This window comes from Erpetoichthys calabaricus, chromosome 1 (assembly GCF_900747795.2).
Source record: "Erpetoichthys calabaricus chromosome 1, fErpCal1.3, whole genome shotgun sequence".
NCBI lineage: Eukaryota > Metazoa > Chordata > Cladistia > Polypteriformes > Polypteridae > Erpetoichthys > Erpetoichthys calabaricus.
In genome coordinates, this window is record NC_041394.2 from 27,265,451 (window position 1) to 27,289,364 (window position 23,914).

The 23,914-nt window shown below is 40.5% G+C and overlaps 1 pseudogene; it reads right to left on the reverse strand.

The window, feature by feature from the left end:
- Window positions 1-23,304, reverse strand: part of LOC114645374 (cGMP-dependent protein kinase 1-like) — a 134,375-nt pseudogene extending 111,071 nt beyond the window's left edge.
- Window positions 23,305-23,914: the final 610 nt, after the last annotated feature.

A 23,914-nucleotide genomic window follows, 5' to 3' on the forward strand; every position in this document is an offset into this window, starting at 1 on the left:
GCGCTACCCACTGCGCCACCGTGCAGCCCCTACACAAACAATTAAATATAAAAATATTATATTAAAATTTTGTGCACAATTGGCACCGTTAGAGCTCAGGTTGTGCTTAAACACGTGATGCAGATGAGTCAACTCCACAGCATTTACCTGAAGAGAAGGAGGACTTACTCATGAGATTGAAAATATGTTTTGATTAGGCGTTTAAATAGAAAAGAACAGACTGAAAAAAACTTCTAAATATGTACCTGATAGGTTATTTATTTAGATGTTTTACATCGCGCATTGTCACAGAATGTATCCTGTCACACACATGTGAACAGGAGACAACTAAAGGGCCTGAATAATTGTAATTCCATGCCTGATCAGGGGGTGGCGAGGTGCACTAATTGTCTTTCTTAATCCCTTACAGACCATTCTTGGGAAATACCGCCTGGTTCCAGCACCATTGATGATGTCACTTCCAGTTTTGCTGCTGCCGAGGACATCACTTCCGGTCCAGATGATGTCACTTCTGGTTCCGGCCCTGATGACATCACTTCCTCCACTGGTCTTTAAAGCCGCCATCTTAAGTCAACAAATTCAGTTCAATTGTGGACTCCGATCTGTTGAGATCTGTTTATTACTTTCAAAACCATTTGCAGCCAGGATACAATATACGGGTGGGTGCCCTAAACCTTTATGATGTCTCAGAGTCATCCTCATCACAATCATTTATCTATATATATAAAAGTCAGTGTATGTGTGTGTGTATGTATGTATGTTCCAGCATCACTTCCGAAAGGCTGGAGCGATTTTCATGAAACTTGGTACACACGTTTCTCATTGGTCGACTAAAAATGCTGAAGGGTGAATTCAACCCAAACCCACCCCCTTCTTTGATCTTGCGGTCTTGTATGCATGTTATCATCCAGTTGACACTCGGAAGGACCACCAGAGGGCGAACTGGAGGTGACTGCCAGCATTCTTTATGTTTGAGCGCCAAAGCGCCCCTGTTGCTTTTGAAATTAAATAGAGTTGGCCGGTTCCGAGTACCAACTGGATGATAACATGCATACAAGACCGCAAGACAAACACATTAGGGAGTCTTCATTGTTTGTTAATTTATTTTTATTTTTAAAGTTGTGTTCTTTTTTATAATTATATTTTTCTCAAACAATTAAAAAAAAAAAAACACTTTATTTTCCTCCCGGGCAATGCTGGGTATTTCAACTAGTGAATTATAAAATAAGTCTATTTTAACTTTCAGCCCAAATGGATGGAAATATTAGAATGATCAATTTTCAATGATTATTGCGTAGTTGTATTGGTTCCAGTATAATATACGGTAATGTAGGTAATAATGTGGGCCACAGTAGATAACATACAATCAACAACAAAACATGTCTGCGTTAGGGGAAGTGTGAGTGAGGGAAGTAGCTGCTCGGATATGGGGAGCACCTGCACTGTGCTGTTTTAGGTCAGATATCCCACCATGAGAAACCAAAAAAGCAAGCATATTTGTCAGCAGGGACAGGACTCACTCACTGACATTCCATCTGGCACTCAGACCTGCCTTTGCCAGACTCACAGCCTTTGGCATGAAGCTCGAAATTGAGCTCAGGTGCATCCTGTTTCCCCTGATCATCCTTGAGATGTTTCTGCAGCTTAATTGGAGTCCACCTGTGGTAAATTCAGTTGATTGGACATGATTTGGAAAGGCACACACCTGTCTATATAAGGTCCCACAGTTGACAGTTCATGTCAGAGCACAAACCAAGCATGAAGTCAAAGGAATTGTCTGTAGACCTCCGAGACAGGATTGTCTTGAGAAACAAATCTGGGGAAGGTTACAGAAAAATTTCTGCTGCTTTGAAGGTCCCAATGAGCACAGTGGCCTCCATCATCCGTAAGTGGAAGAAGTTCGAAACCACCAGGACTCTTCCTAGAGCTTAGTCAGGGAGGTGACCAAGAACCCAATGGTCACTCTGTCAGAGCTCCAGAGGTCCTCTGTGGAGAGAGGAGAACCTTCCAGAAGGACAACCATCTCTGCAGCAATCCACCAATCAGGCCTGTATGGTAGAGTGGCCAGACGGAAGCCACTCCTTAGTAAAAGGCACATGGCAGCCCGCCTGGAGTTTGCCAAAAGGCACCTGAAGGACTCTCAGACCATAAGAAAGAAAATTCTCTGGTCTGATGAGACAACGATTGAACTCTTTGGTGTGAAAGCCAGGTGTCACGTTTGGAGGAAACCAGGCACCACTCATCACCAGGCCAATACCATCCCTACAGTGAAGCATGATATCCCACCATGAGAAACCAAAAAAGCAAGCGTATTTGTCAGCAGGGACAGGACTCACCCACTGACATTCCGTCTGGCACACAGACCTGTACCTTGACAGCCTCTTATGTTTCAAGGCCAAACTTGTATTAGCAGACATCACTGTATATAGCATCTTGTTCTAGACGTTCTGCTATACTGCGTGATGTGGCTTTTTTTTTTTTTTTAACGTCAATATGTGACCGCAGGATAATGGCAATAATGATGATGATGTCTGCAATCTCATTCAGCATGCAGTGATTGTCCGTCTACACCTTTAGCACAACATGAAAATGCAGCTCCTTCACTTCGCTAGTATAACTGGTTTGATTTTAATTGTTCTCATGCTATTCTCTGCACTTTGAAGCAGCTTGTGCATATGTGAAATGGTGTGTATGAAAATTGGGGTCAAGTCATCTCCCTTACTGATTCAATATGGTACGCTGTATTTTATGTTCCAATTAGGGATGATCCTGCATTACAAGGGTAAAGTGGCAACTCTTTTGGTATTTATGGATGAAGACCAAGAAATAACAAAGGAAATGATCAAGTGCTATTAATAGACTTGGATTTACTTGGCACTGTTTCAGGAAGTGTGAAGCGAGGCAAAAATCAACTGGATTAAATTAATGCTTTTAGGGATTATGTTAAAAAACTTAAATGCAGAAATTTTGAATGCGCTAATCACACACTGTGACAGGTAGCAGGAAGAAAAGCATACTCACTTCTCATTTTTGGAATAGCAGGTCAGGGTGACATGACTAATGTCTTTGATGTCCAGCGCTGTAGGCTCTGCAGAGATGGCCTGCCGTTTGGTCCTTTGCTGCTCTGCAAGTTCTGGTTGTTCTGAAACAGACTGGCCAGTAGGCTGTAGGACTGACCGGTATTTATCCAGCTCAGTCTGCAGGTTCTGAATCAGCTCATCTTTTTGATCCAGCTCCAACTCCAGCTCATCAATAAGGGCGTCTCTTTGCCGCAGCTCCTCGATCTTCTGCTGGAGAGCATACTGTAGATCCCGCAAAGTTCCCATTTTTCACCTGGCAATTAAAAAGAAAAATAATAGGTTTAGTAATTGCACATTTTATTTTGATGGTTACTCCACACCCATCAATTGAAAGCTCTTGAAATTCTCACAGGGAATTAATGAGGTGGCAGATAGATAGATAGATAGATAGATAGATAGATAGATAGATAGATAGATAGATAGATAGATAGATAGATAGATAGATAGATAGATAGATAGATAGATAGATAGATAGATAGATAGATAGATAGATAGATAGATCGACCGACCGCAGGGGGAAATTTGTTTTTTACAAAAGCTCTTTAAATAAATAAATCCATATCTTTGTATGTTACATTTGTCATATACAGTGCAACCATGGGCAAGCCATGTCATCTTCCTGTGGCTGAATGATAGGGATATACAGTGTGTCTTACTACAAGTGCAAGCTGGGCAGTCTAAGAAGGTATTCATATTAAAGCTGCCATATAAAAATACTGCTTAATCTAAAGCTCCTTTATACAGTGTGTATGTAAACATTCATTCATTTATTTATTTCACTTTCTCCTTTTCTCTTTCTTGCTCCTCCACTCTCCCTCTTCTTTTCCTCTTTCTCTTTTCTCCACCACTCCTCTCCAGCAAGCTTCGTCTTTCTCTTCCCGACTCTGGCTCCCAGAGTAGTGGCTGCTGGCTCCTTTTATAATGCCCCCAGAAGTGCTCCAGGTGCTTCACGACCTATTTCCAGCAGCAGTTCCAGGTGTGGTGGAAGAGCTGCTATGTAGAGCTGAGCAGCAGCTACAGCACCCCTTGGCGGCGCCCACAGATCCCAACAGGGCTGCACCAAACTCCAACTCCCATTAAGTTATTAAGGCACCACTGCAACCCAGGGGGCCTGCCATATAACCTTCCCCGGGCGACCCGTCGGCCACAATAGATAGATAGATAGATAGATAGATAGATAGATAGATAGATAGATAGATAGATAGATAGATAGATAGATAGATAGATAGATAGATAGATAGATAGATAGAGTGCATCCGGAAAGTATTCACAGCGCATCACTTTTTCCACATTTTGTTATGTTACAGCCTTATTCCAAAATGGATTAAATTCATTTTTTTCCTCAGAATTCTACACACAACACCCCATAATGACAATGTGAAAAAGTTTACTTGAGGTTTTTGCAAATTTATTAAAAATAAAAAAATTGAGAAAGCACATGTACATAAGTATTCACAGCCTTTGGCATGAAGCTCAAAATTGAGCTCAGGTGCCTCCTGTTTCCCCTGATCATCCTTGAGATGTTTCTGCAGCTTAATTGGAGTCCACCTGTGGTAAATTCAGTTGACTGGACATGATTTGGAAAGGCACACACCTATCTATATAAGGTCCCACAGTTGACAGTTCATGTCAGAGCACAAACCAAGCATGAAGTCAAAGGAATTATCTGTAGACCTCTGAGACAGGATTGTCTCGAGGCACAAATCTGGGGAAGGTTACAGAAAAATTTCTGCTGTTTTGAAGGTCCCAATGAGCACAGTGGCCTCCATCATCTGTAAGTGGAAGAAGTTCGAAATCACCAGGACTCTTCCTAGAGCTGGCCGGCCATCTAAACTGAGAGATCGGGGGAGAAGGGCCTAAGTCAGGGAGGTGACCAAGAACCCAATGGTCACTCTGTCAGAGCTCCAGAGGTCCTCTGTGGAGAGAGGAGAACCTTCCAGAAGGACAACCATCTCTGCAGCAATCCACCAATCAGGCCTGTATGGTAGAGTGGCCAGACGGAAGCCACTCCTTAGTAAAAGGCACATGGCAGCCCACCTGGAGTTTGCCAAAAGGCACCTGAAGGACTCTCAGACCATGAGAAAGAAAATTCTCTGGTCTGATGAGACAAAGATTGAACTCTTTGGTGTGAAAGCCAGGCGTCACATTTGGAGGAAACCAGGCACCGTTCATCACCAGGCCAATACCATCCCTACAGTAAAGCATGGTGGTGGCAGCATCATGCTGTGGGGATGTTTTTCAGTGGCAGGAACTGGGAGACTAGTCAGGATAAAGAGAAAGATGACTGCAGCAATGTACAGAGACATCCTGGATGAAAACCTGCTCCAGAGCGCTCTTGACCTCAGACTGGGGCGACGATTTATCTTTCAGCAGGACAATGACCCTAAGCACACAGCCAAGATATCAAAGGAGTGGCTTCAGGACAACTCTGTGGATGTCCTTGAGTGGCCCAGCCAGAGCCCAGACTTGAATCCGATTGAACATCTCTGGAGAGATCTTAAAATGGCTGTGCACCGACGCTTCCCATCCAACCTGATGGAGCTTGAGAGGTGCTGCAAAGATGAATGGGTGAAACTGGCCAAGGATAGGTGTGCCAAGCTTGTGGCATCATATTCAAAAAGATTTGAGGCTGTAATTGCTGCCAAAGGTGCATCGACAAAGTATTGAGCAAAGGCTGTGAATACTTATCCATCCATCCATCCATCCATCCATCCATCCATCCATCCATCCATCCATCCATTCATCCATCCATCCATCCATCCATCCTCTTCTGCTTATCTGAGGTCGGGTCGCAGGGGTAGCAGCTTGAGCAGAGATGCCCAGACTTCCCTCTCCCTGGCCACTTCTTCTAGCTCTTCCGGGGGAATCCCAAGGCGTTCCCAGGCCAGCCAGGAGACATAGTCCCTCCAACGTGCCCTGGGTCTTCCCCGGGGCCTCCTCCCAGTTAGACGTGCCCAGAACACCTCACCAGGGAGGCGTCCAGGAGGCATTCTGAACAGATGCCCAAGCCACCTCATCTGACTCCTCTCGATGTGGAGGAGCAGTGGCTCTACTCTGAGCCCCTTCCGGATGACTGAGCTTCTCACCCTATCTTTAAGAGAAAGCCCAGACACCCTTCAGAGGAAACTCATTTCAGCCGCTTGTATTTGCGATCTCGTTCTTTTGGTCACTACCCATAGCTCATGACCATAGGTGAGGGTAGAAGCGTAGATCGACTGGTAAATTGAGAGCTTCGCCTTGCAGCTCAGCTCCTTTTTCACCACGACAGACTGATGCAGAGCCTGCATCACTGCGGATGCCGCACCGATACGCCTGTCGATCAAACGCTCCATTCTTCCCTCATTCGTGAACAAGATCCCGAGATACTTGAACTCCTCCACTTGGGGCAGGATCTCGCTACCAACCCTGAATACTTATGTACATGGGATTTCTCAGCTTTTTTTATTTTTAATGAATTTGCAAAAACCTTAAGTAAACTTTTTTCACGTTGTCATTATAGGGTATTGTGTGCAGAATTCTGAGGAAAAAAATGAATTTAATCCATTTTGGAATAAGGCTGTAACATAACAAAATGTGGAAAAAGTGATGCGCTGTGAATACTTTCCGGATGCACTGTAGATAGATAGATAGATAGATAGATAGATAGATAGATAGATAGATAGATAGATAGATAGATAGATAGATAGATAGATAGATAGATAGATAGATAGATAGATAGATAGATAGATACTTTATTAATCCCAAGGGCAAATTCACATACTCCAGCAGCAACATACTGATACAAAAAAACAATATTAAATTAAAGAGTAATAAAAATGCGCTGTGGTGGGTTGGCACCCTGCCCAGGATTGGTTCCTGCCTTGTGCCCTGTGTTGGCTGGGATTGGCTCCAGCAGACTCCCGTGACCCTGTGTTCGGATTCAGCGGGTTGGAAAATGGATGGATGGATGGATAAAAATGCAGGTAAAAACAGACAATAATTTTGAATAGTGTTAATGTTTAACCCCCAACCCCCCCACCCCCCCCCCCGGGTGGAATTGAAGAGTCGCATAGTTTGGGGGAGGAACGATCTCCTCAGTCTGTCAGTGGAGCAGGACAGTGACAGCAGTCTGTCGCTGAAGCTGCTCCCCTGTCTGGAGATGATCCTGTTTAGTGGATGCAGTGGTTTCTCCATTATTGACAGGAGCCTGCTCAGTGCCCGTCACTCTGCCACGGATGTCAAACTGTCCAGCTTCATGCCTGCAATAAAGCCTGCCTTCCTCACCAGTTTGTCCAGGCATGAGGCGTCCTTCTTCTTAATACTGCCTCCCCAGCACACCACCGCATAGAGGAGGACACTCGCCACAACCGTCTGATAGAACATCTGCAGCATCTTATTGCAGATGTTGAAGGACGCCAGTCTTCTAAGGAAGTATAGCCGGCTCTGTCCTCTCTTGCACAGAGAATCAGTATTGGCATCCTTTATGTGCCACATTTACATCTTTCATATTATTTTTTTGCACCCACTACATTAATTTGTTCCTGTTTATGCTGGGTGGCAGCAATTGTTTGTAATATTGGAATCAAGAGTCAAAGTGAAGTCGGGAAAGGAAGCTAAATCAGGAAGGCAGGAATCTAACAAACGTAAGGTAAAAAAAAATTTTTTTTTTTTTCTTTGTTCCTAGGCAGGATATTTGGCTTTTTACAGAACATCTTTAAATATATAAATACATTTGCAGATAGATAAATAAATATATATTCAGTATATATACACAAATGCGCTATTGTCTGAACACATGCCAGAATTCCTCAAAACAACAAAATTTAAAAAATAAAAAGGAAATGTCTGACTTGGCAATCCAAGTGAGGCTTTACACAAGCATATTTTATTTAGGTGTTCTGTTTTTGAACATTTAGCTTTTAGAGAGTGTCAAAAATATTATAACAAATAACAAGAACAACCCTCCTTAAATACACAACAGAATTAAAAAAAGAAGAAAACCTCTGACTTGGCTAAAGATAAATCATAGTGAGGCATTATGAAGGCGTATTGCTGCAGGTATAAAGGATCCCCAGTAGTGTGTCTTGTCACACTTCTGTTAAATAACTCAATGGCTGAAGATACTTAATGACAGTGTGTCACAAAGAAAATGTGCAGCAATGTTCATGATGGCCATCCTATTATTTGTCACCTTGTCATTTAATAACATACTGAAGTGGTTCCCTGCTGCATGGATGCATGATCCACACCCTTAAAGAATGATAGAGATCCTCCATATTAAAGGCTTGTGTTACTAAAAGCACATCTCTTCACAGAAACATCTGTATGATTTTAACTTAGACTGAGGTTTACGGATGTAAACAACTACTACTATATTGTATTGCATAAAATGATCTGAGGGCAATAGGACATACCGAGCTCCACAGTTTGTATCCATTTTTCACTTTGAACATAATGTCAACCTGATTCCCTGCCCAGGAGTTTTTTCCTACCTTGCACCTTGTGCTAGCTAGGAGAGGCTCCGGCACCCCTGTGATCCTGTTCAGGACTAAGCAGGTTAGAAAAAGACTGACTGGCTTACATAATATTAAATGAAAACATAGCTCTCCCTTATGCCTTAATACGCAGCACACTAATCAACTGCTTCCATGCATTAACAATTCTACCTAAGCATTTTATGTCATAATTCTATCCATCTATGCTTTTTAGAATCATCTATAAACAAAAGAGGATTTCAATGTGATGGTAGAAACCTAGCCTCGTGCTGGAATATTAATTACAGCTTCAGAGGAGTCATGGGATCAAATCCCAGTTTGGCACTATCTGCAGAGAATCTGCACATTCTCCCTGTGTCTTTGTAGGTATTTCTTTGGATATGTGGTACCTTTGCAGATTTTTACCTGGATATAACTCTTAAGGAGAGAAGCTTTTTGGAATTTAAATCTAAATACTGTATCTTGGTGCCACTTGGTCTAAATGAATCACATGATTTCCAGATTTTTGTTTTTTTTTCTTTTTCATTTTACATTATTTCTGCCAGAGTCTGTTTGTTGGTGTAGTGTATGCTACATGTGTTGTCTGTGTGTGAGAACATTTGGCATTTACTTGTTAGCAAATGACAGCCAGTCGGTTTACCTCTCTTTTCTTTACATTTCTTTTTCTGTTATAACCGTTTATTCATTGATTTAGTTTAGGGCTTTGTTTGACAATTTAAAAAAGCTTTACTGCATACTCGGATTAGAGCATCCTTGAAAAAAGAGACCAATGTGGTTCAGAAACGCTTTGGACAATTTAGTCCTGATCCCTATGTAGCAGCTATTCATTCTCTTTTTGGAATTCGACATCTGTTCATGGCCTCGTAAATCTTCATTCTTCATGGGATCTTGGTACTCGGGTGAGACGTTATATTTTACATTCATTCTCGGTTTAGTTACCCCATATCTATTAGATAAATAAGTTTAAAATAATAAATAATCTATTTTATAAACTTTAAAAAATAAATAAACAAAAAGTAAATAAACTTTATTGGTGTGTATCTCGTGAGATTTCTACCCTGGTGTATGACCTAATAAGTTTGTAAAGTTTGTAGTAAATTTAATGGTTTGTGATTAATGTGTATTTTACTGTTTTCATGTTACAAATATTCTCTATTGCACTCTGGGATTGGTTATATGATGAACCATGCACCTAATGGCATACTGCAGTGTTTGATGGTATATTCATTTCCAATTTCCCATAACACTGGTCAACAAGCATTTTGCTGCAGGGAGTCTTTCACTTTTATTTTACCAGGTTTCACTTGCTGACTCCAAATCTGAAAACCATTTTCGTCCAGCACATCCCATTTTTGAAAGATGATGTTCTAGGTCTTGGACAACTAGGGTGACTGGACAGTAAAGGCGGATAACCATTTTGATAAATGCCTGTAATTCCACTAGGGATGCCATTGAGATTAAAGAATTCACCACACATTACTAACAGCCGGGAGTTGCTTACCTTGTCATTATTAATTTTTTCAATTATTCATTTTTAATTAGCAGAAAAAATATTTCTTATTGATTACCAAGTCTTATATGACTCTAAAGCATAATGACACAACTCAGACTGATGGTGCAGTAGGTAGAGGTTTTACTGTTAAACATAACATTGCATTTCAGGACATTTTGTTCGTTAGATTCACCATTACTTTGAAAATTTTGTCAAGGCAATGGACAGAAACGGCGAAGCTTTTCAGCATTTAAGAAATAAGTTTGGTCTCGAGAAAAGTGAAGCCAAAATTAAGGAAGGTGTTTTTGTTCCTGAAATCCGTGAACTGATGCTTGACGAGGAGTTCAAAAAGAAACTGAAGCCCACTGAATCAACACCCTCATTCCTGCAGGTTGTCCAGAATTGTCTTGACAGTCACAGAGCAGAGAATTATACTGAGCTTGTGGAGAACCTGCTGAAAGCGTATCAGCTTACGGGAGGCAGAATGTCACTGAAGACGTATTTTTTACATTCTCATCTCGACTTTTTTCCACCAAATCTGGGCGATGTCAGCAATGAGTATAGGGAAAGATTTCATCAAGATATAAAGGTGATGGGAAACCGATATCAGGGAAAATTAACTCCGAGCATGATGGGTGACTACTGTTGGTTCTTGCAAAGAGAGACGGATGTGCAGTACAAGTGCAAAAGCGAGTGCCTCCAACATTTTTGGGCACGCTGACCTCACTTTTATATTGAGGTCAATTGATATAAACATGTTTTAAAGTGTCTCTGGTATCATCTTCTGGTTTGTTTTCAGAATAAAAACATCAAAACAATTTTGGTGGGACAGAGTCCAAACTCTAGATATCGTGTTGATATATTATATTGATATTCAAAAGTGTCAAAACGTGAATGATGTGTATCTCAAAAACCTGAGGTGCTGGCTTAATTCCGATTTCATATATGAAATCAGTGTAAAATACTTAATAGAGAGCTGGTCTGAAGTTCCAGGTGGCAAACAAAAATATTTTTTTGAGACCAGTGTAATCGTCCTTTATTTAATAGTGAGTTATTATTATTATTTATTATTTTTTATGCTGTTGTCTCAATGATATTTAAATTCCGCCTCAGAGTCCTCTTTTCTTTTAATTAGTTGTGTCTCCAGTGGTTGACATTTTGATTAATGCCTAACATCGAGTGTTCATTTTTTTAAGAGTGTCCACATTGCACTGTGATGTGAGGGATTTCCCAAGGACATGCAAGTTAGGTTGGCTGGTGACTCTTAATGGCCTGGTGTTTGTGTAAGTATGCTCTGTGATAGATGTTCGTGACTTTCATGCAGTCCTCTCTGTCATCCTGAAATAGAGTTAAATGGCTTCAGTGAACAGAAGAAAGGAAGGATGCATAAAACTTGGCAACATTTCTGGATGAATTTGTATTAGATAGAGATTATATAAACATTATTTATCTCACGGGAAGACTCAGATACATATAACAGAAGAAATATAAAAAACGAGGATACAGACTCAAGGACAGATAATACAGACAATCAATCAATCAATAAGTGTATATTGTATAGATATTTCAAATTGAACTTAGTGAGTACATTGGGAGGAAGCACTGAATTGCCTGATAGCAGTGGGCATAAAAGACTCCCAGAGGCACTTCTTAGCATGTCATGGTGGAATGAGCTTTGGAAAAAAGTATTCCTAGAGAGTGCTTCCTGGTGGGGAGATTTTATGATGGCATCCAATTATGCCACCATCCTCATCAGTTTCCAGTGTGTCCAGGTTTCACCCTGTGATGGAGCAGGCTTTCCTGATAAGTTTGTTCAGACATTGTGTTTATTTTTGCTTCACCAGGGCACTACAGAATAGAACACCACACTGACTACTATGGACTGGTAGAACATTTCCAGCAGCTTGCTGCATACATCAAAAGACCTGAGTGTCCTTTGAAAGTGCAGTCTGCTCTGGCTCTCTTTGTGGTGTCAGACCAGTCAGGTTTGTTGTTCATGTGACGCCCCAGGTACCTGTAGCTGTGCACCACTTCCACGTCCTCCATCTGAATACTGACTGATCTCAGAGGCTTCTCGTCACACTGAAAGTCCACCAGTTCTTTTTTCTTGCTGATGTTGAGTGGCAGGTTGTAGTCCCTACACCACAAGATGAAGTCCTCCATGACTTTCCTGTACTCTGGCTCATCTCCTTTATTAATGCAGCCTACAATTTACGAATCATCTGAAAATTTCTGTAGCTGGTAAGCGCTGGTATTGTACTGGAATTCTGTTATGTAGAGAATATACAGGAAGAGAGAAAGAACAGTTCCCTGAGGTACCCCAGTATTACACACTACCATTTATAACACACAATCTGAATTTGATACCCAAACAGTAGAGGATCCAGATGCATTCACATGTACATTTACATTTGACTAAGAGGGATTTAAAAAAAATTTTTTTGAGTTCATAGTGTAACAGGCATAAGAAACTTTGAAAGCATCAATAGTTAAAATCCATATATCATGAGCATTAAGCCACAGCTGATACTGACAGCATTGGGCTCAAGACTGGAAGTAGCCCTAGATGAGACACAAGTCCACCACAAAATGTACACTCCAGCACACACACTCATACTGGGCAAGTTTAGAACCTCCAAGTAAAAAAACCTGCAATGTGTGTTTTAGTGGATGTGGGAGGAGAACTGAAGGATCCTACACAGACACAAAGAGAATGTGCTAAAACAACATGCATCATTCAAACACAGGATGCTAAATCCTTCAGGCAGTTGAGTTAAACACTGTCTCTGCCAATAAGGAAACAGTTTTTTGCAGATAAAATACATTTGTAGTTTCTCCTTTGGTAAAATTAGGAACTTCTAACGACTTGTTGTACACTTGAACAAAGTCTTTAATTGTCATTATGCCATTAGGAAGGCAAAAGCTCACTAGCGAATTTATCCCATTAGTCCCTATTTATTTAGCATAAGGTATAATGTCTCAATCAAACAATGGGGAAGAAATAAGAGAGAAAAAGTATCAAAGAAGTGTTAACCTGCAGAGGTGAAAACCGTTGATCTGTTCTGGCCCACAAAACATTTTACTTGATGTTGTCAGACAAGAAGAATATTCACCCCGTCTATCCATTTTCTAACCCATGAATGCAGTTCAAGGCTACAGGGAGCTCGCGTCTATCCCAGAAGCAGTGGTGGAAATTAACTGACTGTTCTATCTATCTATCTATCTATCTATCTATCTATCTATCTATCTATCTATCTATCTATCTATCTATCTATCTATCTATCTATCTATCTATCTATCTATCTATCTATCTATCTATCTATCTATCTATCTATCTATCTATCTATCTATCATGCATGTTGTTAAGTGATTTGGGGGGGAAACAGCAGTATTCAAAAGAAGATCCTAAAAGGCAAGAGGAGAGAAAGTAAAGTCCTGAAAGGCAGCACTTGGTACAGAAATAAAAATGAATACCAGAACTGTGAGGTAGTGTACTCTTTTCAATCTTGACATTAATATTAAATTTGCTCAGCTTTAAGAAGACCCCTTATAATATATCTAGGGCACTATGGGATTAAGAGAACATAAGATGTTTGATGAAAGACAGGAAACCATTCGGTTCATTAAGCTCATTTGGTTATCTTACAGGGACCACACATTGGTGCTGCTGCCTCACAACAAGGAGGCCATGTTTCATGTCTTGGGACTTCCCTGTGTGAAATTTATATATCCCTACATCACACAAGATGTTTGCTGGGATAAGCTCAAACTTCTCCATGAGGCTGCTACAGAAAATGAATGGATGCTTACATAATACTTACATTGTCTCAATATCTCATCCACAAAGTCTTTAAATGTTATAAAAGATTGATGTTTCTGCTTTTTTGGTATTACGTGCCCATTAGGTAGTTTGAAAATCAGGAAAACAATTTCCATACCATACCATTTCCTAAGCCAGCTTCATCATGAGCAGGATTGTGGGAGGCTAGAGCCTATCCCAGTAAGTATAAGGTGCAAGGCAAAAACAATCCACCAGACAGATAGCAATTCATTGAAAAGTGAACACACTCACTTACACACACACACACAGAAACCTGAATGTCTGCGGACTGAGGCAAGAAACCGGAACACCCACAGAGACACCATACAGACACAGAGAGAAGGTGCAAACTGCATGGAGGGAAAACCCGGAACGCAAACCCTGTTCTCCTAACTGCAATGCAGCAGCACTAACACTGTACCACTGTGCCACCTGAAAACAAATTCCAATATTTTAAATTTCTAATACAGAAAAAAGTGTGCACCCACAAACTACATAATTGAACAAAATGTTTCATTAACGGCAAGGACAGACTCCTAATTCAGGGATTAGTCAGAGTAAAAACTTGCCGGCATCGCAGTCCTTTGTGAACACAGTATGACACCCTTGATCTTGACCTTAGCCTGGGCATTTCATTTATATAACTGACAAAAAATACATACCATATAGTTAGACACGGATGGTATGGTGTTCCAGCGGTTATTGCTAACAGCTGAAGAGTTGGGCTTTCTGTGGTTCCTTAATCCCCCAGATCTGCAGACTGCATTAGTCAGTACAAGAGAATGTGAGACAGTGTGTGTAAATGGGCCCTCCATGGACTGGCTGCATGTCCTGTACTGGTTCCAGATGTGTTGGCAATGATGCCAGGAATAAGATGCCAGTATTGGGTTCAGAAGATGAATGAATGAATGAATGAATGAAATAAATGCTTAGATACACACTGTATAAAGGAGCTTTAGATCAATCAGTATTTTTATATGTCAGCTTTAATATGAATACCTTCTTAGACTGCCTTGCTTGCACTTGTAGTAAGACACGCTGTATATCCCTATCATCCAGCCACAGGAAGATAACATGGCATGCCCATGGTTGCACTGTATATGACCGATGTAACATCCATCCATCCATCTATCCATTATCCAACCCACTAAATCCGAACACAGGGTCACGGGGGTCTGCTGGAGCCAATCTCAGCCAACACAGGGCACAAGGCAGGAACCAATCCCGGGCAGGGTGCCAACCCACCACAGCGTAACATACAAAGATATGTATTTTTTACCTATTTATCTACCTATTTATGTATTTATTTATTGAAAGAACTTTTGTAAATTCCCCCCTGGCGTTTTCTATCTATCTGTCTGTCTGTCTCTTATGAAGACCGGCATCGACCATGAACAGACACCAAGACAGCTATGTCCAAAACACACTCGTTTATTGTGTTTCCTCCTTACAGGACAGCACAATGCACAAATCACTCACAGTCCTTATTATTTTTCTTCTCCTGCTGCTTCCACTCCTCTCTCGTCAAGCTCCGTCACGCTTCCTCCCAACTACGGGTACCGGAATGGAGTGAGGCGGCCCTTTTTATACAGTACCTGGATGTGCTCTAGGTGCTTCCCGACGAGCTTCCTGCAGCACTTCCGGGTGTGGCAGAAGTGCTGCACGAGCACCCGGAAGTACACCGGGTGTATCTGACTTTGGTTCTAGCAGCACTTCCTGTTGAGGCGTAACTGCTGCAGTCCATGTTTCCTGCAACGTTTGGGCACCCCCAGGTGGTGGCCATGTGCCCTAACAGGGTGGAGCCTTCCAGCTCCGATCTTGTAGCTCCCCTGCACCCCAGGGCGGTAGCCCTCTCGTGTCCCGGTGGAGGTATTGGCACTCTCCCGGTCCTTCCATGTCCCAGGCATCCCGACTGTGCAGGCGTCTATCTATCTATCTATCTATCTATCTATCTATCTATCTATCTATCTATCTATCTATCTATCTATCTATCTATCTATCTATCTATCTATCTATCTATCTATCTATCTATCTATCTATCTATCTTATAGTGCCTTTCATATCAATCTATCATTCTATCTATCCAGTGACCCAGTATGAGCAACTCTGTATGTGTGAACACGTCTTTCCCGTGATGTACCTCAGAACTGGTTCTCATCTTGTGCCCAGTGCTCCAAGACCTGCCACTGGGCTCCTACCATCATAAAACTGAAGAAAGCCAGAGAATCTGGAGAAAAGCCTGTGTGGACACAAAACAACAAGCAGACTGTATATGAGGAGTGCAGGGAAACAAACCCATGAACCTTAAGCTGCTTGACCTCATGCAGTCCTTTAAAATGCTACAACATCTAGGGAAAATTGTTTATCATGGCCATCTAATCAGCAACAACTGATTAAGCCCGACTGCCACATGCAAAGTAAATTTCATGTTTTTTCTGCTAATCACAGTTGCAAATTACAAGAAAACATAATATACTCTTACATGATTGCATGGGGGTCCAAACAGCCTTGAATAGAATTGCAAGGTCCAATCACACCCACACAAGATCTCACTCATACTCTCACTGGGGCCAATTTAGAAGAGTTGTTTAACCCAACATGTCTACCTTTCAGTGTACACTTACACTTTTAAAACTTGTATCACTGGAACATGGAAGCAAATCAAAAAAGAAGCAAGTAATTGAGTAAATGAGATTTTGGAATTATTTATTCATGCAGTCACTGGGCAGGAAAGCATAAATCTGACCGTTGTAGATCTGTGCAGCTTCACAGAAAAAAATGTGATTCAGATGACTAACATTTATAGAAAGAGCCTTCCATCCATCACTTATTGACTGAAAAGAAGAATTTAAAGCCACTCTGATAAGAAATTGGCTAATCCCTAATAAATCAATGTAAGTACAAACATAGCATATGAACTCCATACAATCAGGACCCAGCCTGGGATTTGAACCGAGGCTAATGGAGATATGAAAAGGGAGAAATAACCACTGCAGGATGTAACTGTGCCAACCCCAATTAATCTTATGTCATCAGATACAGTATGTAGACCCTTGTGGAAAGGAACATCTGATCCAGATTGTGAGTGAAAACAATTTTCATCACCCAAGCAAAGACAATTCAAAAGGCAAAAAAAATGTGACGTTATATCCTAAAATCAAGGGCCGTTAGTTACTCTTACTCTTAAACTGCATCGAGTACTGTATATAGTTCTGGTCACCACCCAACAAGAAAGACACAGCAGCACTTGAATTTGGACCCAGGTGCATCCCAAGATTTGTCTTACTGTGACAGAGTATCGGACAGAGGGGACCCAACCTCAAAGGCATTGACAAGGTAGATCCAGCAGAATACTTTCAACTTAAGGGTGAATCACATACTCAAGAACACAAGTGAAGTTTAGGGGAAGTACAAGTAGGACTGAAGCCAGGAATCACTTCATTGCTTAAGAAATCTGAAACAAACTACTGAGACATGGAGCGGAAGTAGAAACCTTGACAACCTTTGAGAAGAATCCGGAAGAGATATTGGGACAGCTTAACTATAAGCTAAATAAATTAGTTTGATGGACTGAATAGTTTCCTCTTGTTTGTCAAATTTCTCCTCTCCGTTTACATTAGAGTCCTAACCTGATCAAACACTGATGGGTCACATAGACACAAATGTGTTCTACCTAATGACAGGTAGTGTTTGATGCAGATCCCACTTAGATCAAATGCTACAGAATGTGGCTACTAGAGTTTGTGCACTTCCTCATAAAAAACATCTCGACCACCTCAGAATTTTTAGATTAAGTGTAATAGTTTAGTTAGTCTCCATATCTACATAAGAATGAAAAGGAGAGAAAAAAGTGAGGGTAGCATGAAGATTTGCTCATAAGATGGAACATTTGATCCAGCTCATTATAAAAAGAAATGTCTTTTTGCAAACATTGGGTTTAACCAATTGTTAACCACACCATCTCTGCTATGTTAAGGTTGCTTCTAACTTAAACATTCTGTTCTAGATTTGCTTGTCTGTTTAGATCACTGGCCATACAAAGCAGCAGGTGGTAAGGAACATAAGCGATGTGACAAAAGAGAGGTAGTGTTGATCAGCCTATTATGCACCATCTTCTGGAGGGGGGCATTGATTTTGCAAGTCAAATTCGCTTTGTCTCAGATGGTGTGCACCACGCTCTACATCAGGGGTCTTCAACCTTTTTTCCCCTGAGAGCTACTTTTATAAAAAGAAAATGCTACTCATGTTTTCTAACGTTTATTCTCATAGCGTATTTCAACCCAAACAAACTGAATAAGCTTGTTTTGCCTGAACGTTTACAAAATGTTGGTGTCCACAACTCACATTTTGCATTAAAACATCACAAAAAATATTTAATTCAACTACAAGTGCATTTTGTATGTCTGTAAGTATTTCCTAGTGTATCTCACACTATTTGAATTAAAACATGAATGCTATCAAAACAAAACAGTGCAATTCCAAATACACAGATATTCCTTATTTATTTGTCATTTTGTTCCATGTCACTGTGTCACTTTATTCACAGGTCCAGTTGTATGTGTGATGTGTTGTTTAGTCAGTCAGATGACTCAACAAGAGAGGCAGGTGTGTGGTGGAGTGGAGCCACTGAGGTTCACTCTGATGGAGTCATTTCAATGTTCATCTGTCAGTCGTGTTCTGAACTTTGATTTAATGACATTCATGTCAGACTCACAGAGGTATGGAGACCCAAACAAAGCAGACATTTTCAGAGCTGCTTGGTGAAGATTCTTATAGTTATCTGGCTCTACTAAGCTCCAGAAATGCTGTGAATGCTGTTGAGTTTTTAACTGCTAATTATTTTGAAGGTTTACTAATATATAATATATAAAAACAAATGTCTCTCTGTCTGTATGTCTGTCCACTTTTCACGAGAGAACTTCTTAACGGATTTAGATCTGTTTTTTTCTATAACTAGGGGGCTTTTTTTATGACCCTTTCGAATTTCACTGCTTTCATAATCTGCTCTGCATGTGCAAGTTTGTGAATGTGTTTTAATTCTGAGCCCGATTGGACGTGCTTTGTTTCAATTCCACTTGTTACAGGCTGATCATTACTTTCCTTATTTTCTGAATATGCACCTAGATTATTTTTTCTTTTTTGCTCCTTTTTCTCTCCAACGCTTTTGAGTCTCTTTTCTTCGTGCTGCTTTCTTCTTCGCTTAGTCGTCGGCATTTCATTTATAATGTATTGTCCTTATCCGCGTCTCTGCCGCTCGCGATGTGAAGGTTGAGCTGAACGCATGCTAAGGAGATGCGGATGAATCAGCTGTATATTTTATATATATATATTTATATTATATAAAAAAAAAATCCTGGGACGAGATGTGATTTTCTCAGAGAGATACTTTCAAGTCCCACGAGACGAGACTTTGTGCCAAGAGATGTAACAACACGTGGGGCCGAAAATAAAAGATCACATTAGCGCAAACACATGGAAATTATTACTCAGTTAAATAATGGAACAGCATAAAGACATCAACTATATTGTTCGGATTTAAGTCAGAGACTTGTAGATCGTCTAATTTGTGTTGCCATCAGGGAAAAGTAGTGTTTCTTCACGAGAATTAAAAGATTTGTTGTTTGGTGAAAGTGAAATCCACATATGCGAGCGGCAGAAACGCATATATATATGGCCATACCCGACACAGACAGACACAGCCACAAGTTCACAAGCACAATACATGTTTTATTCTGCTGTGGGAAACGTTTCCCAAATTTCCCACCTGCAAGGATAGTATAGCAAGCACAATAGAACAATACAGCACTTTTTTTCTTCTTCTTTCCTCTCAGTCTGTTTGTCTTCCACCTCCACTCCTCCTGGCTCTGGCTCCCAGAATGAAGGTAGCGGGCTTCATTTATGCTGCATCTGGGAGTACTTATGGTGGCCCGCAGGCATGGTGCAGAAGCGCCCAGACAAAGTAGGGCTCCGCAGTCCCTGCAACAAACCCTGGAGGTATCCACGTAACCCAACAGGGCTGTGCCAAACACCAACTCCCATGGAGCCCTGTGGGAATACAAGGAAGCAGTGCAACCCAGGGGGGCTACCATCAAGTGCTCCGGGGAAGATAATGCTCTGTGCATGCTCTCTCTTCTGGTACTTCTATTTATCTATTTATTATGCATTATGTATTTATTTATTGCAATGAGATGTCAAGCAAAATGACACCTTTTATTGACTAACTAAAAAGATTACAATATGCAAGCTTCTGAGGCAGCTCAGGCCCTCTCTTCAGACAAGATGTAATGTACCGGTAATCATTTATTTGAAAAGCTTCTGTAAAAAGCCAAATTATCCCCTGGGGACAAATAAAGTTCTATCTATCTATCTATCTATCTATCTATCTATCTATCTATCTATCTATCTATCTATCTATCTATCTATCTATCTATCTATCTATCTATCTATCTATCTATCTATCTATCTATCTATCTATCTATCTAATTATGTTTGTTCAATCACCATAGTGTGACAGCGTCACTATCACTATTAGTACAAATGTAAGCCCAATAAGCTCACTACGCCAAATAATGGATGTGCAACATCAGCCTCTGGGGTGTTAGATACTTGATTGAACTTAGTTAACTGTATTTTCTTTTCTTTATATGCATAACAGTGCTATAGACATTATAGACATCACCAGGGTCTGTAGTGAACAGAAAGGTTTGAAGGAAAAGACCGCACATTCAGTCTGATGTTAGTGTAACGCCATAATAATTATCTAATAAGCCCAGTACTTAAACGTGCCTCCATCGCCATGTTAGGTCAACAGGGAATATGCCCCAGGGTTTGATTGTGTTTATATCTCTAATCATCTAATAGCTATAATCAGTGACATGGGTCAGTAATATAATAGAAGGTAAGAGGAGAAATTACTTGGGTGTATTTTATAGCACTATCATTTAAATCCAAATCATATTATGTGATATCATCTACTGTTAAATTCTGCTCTGTACTTGTAATATTTTTATTGTATTGTATCGACCCCCGTCTTTTTGACACCCACTGCACGCCCAATCTACCTGGAAAGAGGTCTCTCTTTAAACTGCCTTTCCTGAGGTTTCTTCTATTTTTTCCTTACTCGGGTTTTTTTTGGAGTTTTTTCTTGTCTTCTTAGAGAGTCAAGGCTGGTTGGGGTGGGGAGCACTGTCAAACGGCAGGACCTGTTAAAGCCCATTGCGTTACTTCTTGTGTGATTTTGGGCAATACAAAAATAAATTATATTGTATTGTATCATCTTTTTCATTTCAGATGCACGTTTAAAATATCTAGAGTCACTCTCAACAAACATGTCTTCCTCGGGCATCCAGGATAATGTCATATCAGTCGTTAAATTTATTTTATATGTCAGCTGTGAAAACTTTGCAACTATTTTGTTATGCTTACATGATATCATGTTTAATATGTAGAATAGCAGTGATAGATGTGTCTTTAACTCATTCTTACTTTCAAATATTTTTAATTTTGCTTTTGCCTCAAAGCACCTGTTTAAGATTATTACTATTGTTGTTGTTGTTATTATATTATTCTAATTACCTTGGGTGCTGCTTCACTTAGCATGTTTAGTTTGGTATGTTATATTAAATGAAGACAGTTGGGAGTTTTCATCTTTTATTTATGAATCTATTTTAGTATGTTGCTGTTTTGGGTAAGGGCACAAGCAGTGAACCTTGCCTAGCAGTCCACATGGGCTTCAACCAGCACTGAAGAAAGGAGACAGTTCTATCCATTAGGCTTGCTTGGCTATATAATGAACAAAAATGCCACCCTGAATGGAAGAAAAGTTAGAAGCAGCCGATCAACACCAGTTTTTTATTAGTGTCACTTAAAGAAACTTATCATGCCAGATACAGTACTTCAGCAATGTACATCCACACAGCACTAGTCACCACCCGTTAGGGTCAACACTCCAAACCATTTCAACTGGTTGCATAATACACTTTGATGCACATAATAACCTAGATGACACTCCACGGAATGGCTCAACTGAAGCACAGGTGTGGGTACAAAACATACAGCACAGAAAATGTCACCAGCGATGGCACAAATTCTGACCCACTTGTCAAATACAATTTATAGGGGACAGCACAGATGATTGGGCATCAAAACAGTTAGATAACAGATCTTTCGCCATTGTCACAAAACATGAAAAAACTGATAAGTGATGAATGAGAACATGAAGCTGAGGTGCTGCCACTCAAAATAGATACAAATACATTTTAACTTTCATTTTGCATTGAAAGTGCATATTTGCACTTATTTCCAACCTTCCTAATATAGCAATCCTTATAATCTTGTCTTATATTGTACATTGCACATCTATCTATACAATAAATACAGCGTTTTTCTTATTTATCAGAAAGTAGCTGCTCTGTCCATGTAATCGAACTATACAATATAGCGACTTTCATATCTATCTATCTATCTATCTATCTATCTATCTATCTATCTATCTATCTATCTATCTATCTATCTATCTATCTATCTATCTATCTATCTATCTATCTATCTATCTATCTATCCGAAGCGCCTTTCACGGTTACTATAGCGACTTTCTTGTGTATTTTTCCCTTACGTTCCGTCTTACTTATCTGATCTTCTGTAAAAAACAAAAGTCGATACATTTCAAATAGCGGTGTCTGTATTAAAGCTGAATACTTCGACGAATCCCAGTATAACCGCAGCCTTCCACAGCTCCTTTCTCTTTTCTATAAGCTTCCTTGAGATTCAACTGCAGTCACAAAGAGCTCTTTGAGAGATTCGCATTTAAGGCGCTATACCACAGGACCCAAATGGTTACTCGCTTGAACTGCTGCAAATGGCTTGACGCTTTTTAGTTTTTTCATTATTAGTAATCCTTAAAAATATTAATGGTAAACAAAAGTTGACACTTACCGTTTAAATGCAGACGATTCAACCGGCACGTTTGGCGCCACAACTTTGAGCGATGATCGCGAGTTCCTTAAGGAGATCCAGGTTTGGGATTTTCCTCAGCTTCATGGGTGAATCCGTGTTCGTGAACAGGCTGCAGCTTTGCAGTCGGTGCTTGCACAGCCTTGATGCGGTAGGGACACGTGCGACCCGTCTATCCACGGAGCGCAACTTGTGCAAAATACCAATGCGGTAGCCATGATTGGATGAAGGGGGTAGTGGGGGAATGGGGGGGTTGGATTTACAATGCGTCTTATCAAGTTCCCAAGAAACACAACCAGAGGAGAAAAAAATGCGATGATGCTGCTACTTATACACCTCGGCATCAACACCAGTCGACGACCTAAACTTCTGCCTTGCAGGTTCTGAAAAACAGAACACAAAGAAACGAGCACAACAGAAAACTGCGGCGTTCGTGTTCAGTACCCACATCGGCACGCAATGCCCTGCGATCTGCCAGCAAGTATCAACTATCGGAGTTGAGATCAAACGCTGCGAGACGTTCCTGTCAACCAGAATACTGATGCTTCGTAGCCCACGGGGCTTTCTGTAAATAACGTGCACGCTGGCCCCTTAATTCAATTATGATTTTTTAAATGCCATTATTAGATTATAAGCTCCTTTAAGAATGTTATCTTCTTATTGGACAGAAGAGAGACATATAGATATGTAAGACACCATATTAAAAGAGGATAAATGCATTGAAACACAATGCACTGAATATAATAGGCAGCTATGAAAGGCGATACTGTATGTAAAGTAAGGAGAAATGCTCAGATATAAAGGGCACAATATAACAGGTAAGGCTGTATATAACATAAGAATATATAGATTTAAAGGGCATATTATAAAATAGCTAGATGGACAGATACATATGAAAGGCACTATATTTTAAATACAGTAAACAGATAAAAGGTCTCTTACACAGGACAACAATTTTTTTTCCAAGAGTTACTTCCTGGAAAATGTTTGGTGATTATGGCACGCTGAAGACAATTATAATTTCAGATTAACTGTATCATGTAAAGGTAAAGCCACTTCTGATGGAGGATCACAGGAATCTTGGGTAGAGGGGTCC